This window comes from Symphalangus syndactylus, chromosome 12 (genome assembly GCF_028878055.3).
Source record: "Symphalangus syndactylus isolate Jambi chromosome 12, NHGRI_mSymSyn1-v2.1_pri, whole genome shotgun sequence".
Taxonomy (NCBI): Eukaryota; Metazoa; Chordata; class Mammalia; order Primates; family Hylobatidae; genus Symphalangus; species Symphalangus syndactylus.
This window is the reverse complement of record NC_072441.2, coordinates 21,586,571-21,590,265: the sequence shown is the minus strand read 5'-3', so window position 1 is coordinate 21,590,265 and position 3,695 is coordinate 21,586,571. Positions and strand designations below refer to the sequence as shown.

General features: G+C 38.8%; 1 non-coding gene across 1 annotated transcript; it reads left to right on the top strand.

Moving 5' to 3' along the window:
- Positions 1-658: 658 nt before the first annotated feature.
- Positions 659-784, top strand: LOC134735035 (U4atac minor spliceosomal RNA). Its single transcript, XR_010117896.1, has one exon. It is a non-coding gene; the product is annotated as a U4atac minor spliceosomal RNA (small nuclear RNA).
- Positions 785-3,695: the final 2,911 nt, after the last annotated feature.

Below are 3,695 nucleotides of genomic sequence, written 5' to 3'. Positions count from 1 at the left end.
GCCCAGGCTAGTCTCAATGTACTGAGCTCAAGTGATCCACTGGCCTTGGCCTCCCACAGTGCTGGGATTACAGGCGTGAGCCACTGTGACCAGCCTGCCAGTGTTTCCAAATGTTATTTAATTTAATGTTCTCAACGAATGGCCAGAGGAAGATATTAATAGGATCTTTTTTAAGGAAAAAGAAACTGAATCCTCCTGGTTAAGGGTTTGCTGGAAACCACATAACAGGATCTGAGAAAGGTGGATTCTTTTTATTTATTTATTTTTGAGACGGAGTTTTGCTCTGTCACCCAGGCTGGAGTGCAACGGTGTGATCTCGTGTCACTGCAACCTCCGCCTCTCCGGTTCAAACGATTCTCCTGCCTCATCCTCCCGAGTAGCTGGGATTACACGCATGTGCCACCATACCCAACTGATTTTTGTATTTTTAGTAGAGATAGGGTTTCACCATGTTGGCCAGACTGCTCTCAAACTCCTCACCTCAGGTGATCTGCCTGCCTCAGCCCCGCAAAGTACTGGGATTACAGGTGTGAGCTACTGCATCCATCCAGAAAGGTAGATTCTAATCTGATCTGTGTCTTCTAATGCCCACTGTTCTCCCATTGCTTAATATCACCATGTGTTAGGCTGTTCTTGCATTGCTATAAAGAAATATGTAACCATCCATTTCTTGGGGTTGCACTACTGTCTAATGAGTGCATAATGAGGGCAGTATTGCTAATGCCTATACAATGCACCTGCATCAACTAGAACTTTGCTTTACCTTGGTACAATTTTTGGAAAAATGAAAAACCTCTTTTCCATGAAATTGAAAAAAAAAATGTTTTTGAAAAGAAAAAAAAAAAAGAAATACCTGAGGCTGGGTAATTTATAAAGAAAGGAGGTTTAAGTGGCTCACAGTTCTGCAGGCTATACATGAAGCATGGCACTGGTAGCTGCTTTGCTTCTGGTGAAGCTTTGGGCTGCTTCCAATCATGGTGGAAGGTGAATCGGGAGCAGGAATCTCACGCAGGGAGAGCAGAGGCAAGAGAGAGAGAAGGGAAAGGTGCCACACGCTTTTAAGCAACCAGCTCTCTTGAGAACTCACTTACTACGAAAGAGATGGTGCTAAGTCATTCCTGAGAGATCTGCCCCTGTGATCCAGTCACCTGTCATCAGGCCCCCCTCCATCCAATACTGGGGATTACAATTCAACATGAGATTAGGTGGGGACAACATTCAGACTGTATTAACCACTGCATGTTCTAGCGTAAATATATATTTTACTAATGTTAAATCAAATGTATTATAGATCATTAGTTTGGACTGAGCTCCTGTACTAGGCCCAACAGACAAAACCAAACTGGAGTCAGTCATGCTGAAGTTCCACACTAACCTGCTGAAACTAAGATCTTTATCTGACCTTTCAACAAATCAGGACACAGAGACAACAGCCAAATCCCTAAACAGGCCAGTTTTTGCCAGCATGATAAGAAAGTTCCTTAAATCAACCTCCTCTGCTCAGCTCATTGGAACACTCACTCTGTTTTATAGTATGAGGTGTTGCCCGATTCTAGAATTGCAAATAAAAGAAAATTAAAATTTAAAAAAAATATTTTTTAAATTCTTTATTCTTTTTAATAGTGATAGGGTCTCACTATATTGCCCAGGCTGGCCTTGAATTCCCAAGGTCAAGCAATCCTCCCACCTCAGCCTCCCAAAGTTTTGGGATTACAGGCGTGAGCCACAGCACCTGACCTCAATTAAGATCTTTTTTTTTTTTTTTTTTTTTTTTTTTTTTTGAGATGGAGTCTCGCTCTGTTGCCCAGTCTGGAGTGCAATGGTGCAATTTTGGCCTACTGCAACCTCCGCCTCCTAGGTTCAAGCAACTCTCTTGCCTCACCCTCCTCAGTAGCTGGGATTACAGGCACGTGCCACCATTCCCAGCTAATTTTTGTATTTTTAGTAGAAAAGGGGTTTCAGCATGTTGGCCAGGCTGGTCTCGAACTCCCGACCTCAATGATCCACCTACCTCGGCCTCCCAAAGTGCTGGAGTTACAGGCGTGAGCCACAGCACCCGGCCCCAAATAAGATCTTTAAACTAAATTTGTTGTGACTTTGTCTTTTGACACTAAACATGATACCCAGTCTAGAAGTCATAAAGAAAAATGGCAACAGATTGACTACATACAACTTTAAAACTTTTGTTTGGTGAAAGAAAACATGAAGATAAAAAAATAACACACAGGCTGGGAAAATGAATTTAGAACATATATAACAGAAAAGATTTATATTAAGCACTCCTGCAAATGACTAAGACTATAACCAACAACTCAGTAGAAAAATGACCAAGAATATAACAAAGGTGAACCAAAAAATAAGAAATACAAAAAAGCAATAAACAAATAAAATATTCAACCTCATCTTCTAAAAAAATGCAAACTAGATACCCATCAGGTTGGCAAACATTTTACATATTAATAATATTGGCAAACTCTTTTTAGAGAAATAATTGGTAATACTTACCAAAATCTAATTTTTTTTTTTTTGAGATAGGGTCTTGGTATGTTGTGAAGCTGGTGTTGGGACTCCTGGGCTCAAGCAGTCCTCCCACTTCAGCCTCCCGAGTAGCTGGGATCACAGGAGCAACACCACCACACCTGGCTGCAAAATGTAAACGACTTTATCTTCCTTTCTTTCTCTTGACCCAGCAATCCCACGTTTAGGTATCTGTCCCCAACAACACAACACACAAAATTCTTATATGTATATAAACCATATGTACAAGAGTAATTATTAGAGGAATAGATGTACTAGTGAAAAATTGGAAATAACCTAAATGTTCATTAATAGATTAGGTAGAAACATTATTGAAATTTATTCTATAGATTATTAGGGCAATTGTTTAAAAGAATAAGGTAAAGCTACATATAATGACGTGAAGATTTCTGAGACATATTGTTAGGTTAAAAATAGCATGTCATAGGACAATATCATATTTTATCATTTAAACAAAAATACTGGGAAAAACCTCATAACTTGTTGAGAGTCATTACCTTTGATGATGTGGTAGGTGTGGGAAAAAGAGGGGTGAATAGGAACTGTCACTTTTCACACATTGGTATTACTTTGATTTTTAAAAAATGTGTTTTCATGAATTACTGTGTAGCTTAGAAATAAAAATGCATTCCCTTTATTTTACTATTGTATTCTTTCTCTCTTGCTCTCCTCTAATACGATTCTCAGGCAGGATGTGAACAGAAAGAAAACAGTAACGTTTATTGACTTCCGTATCTCACACTTGTGTTCCAGTGTTTGACTGTTTATGATTTCCTTCCTGTGCTCTGACAGTCTCTAATTTTAGGTATGCCTTTATGGTTAGAAACAGCATTTTGTTTTGCTTGAATTTTAAAACCAACAATCTCAGGAAAGAGCTATGCTTCTGTAACACTGTTGTTTAAGGTTTTCCCGTCTCATAAAACTAGCCCAGAATGCTTTTACTTCCAGACAAAAATGGACCATTTAAGAATAAGTTCCTAATTTGTTGCTAAATGCTAATTATGAGAATTAGATAATAACTTGTATTCCTGAAAATAAGCATAATGGGAATGCATCTTCAGGAAATTGATGGGAATTCTGGATATAAAAGGTGCAGTGTGGTTATCTTAAGTTGAAACGTAAAATTAGCAAAATGGCTAAGAAAGCCTTAACATAAA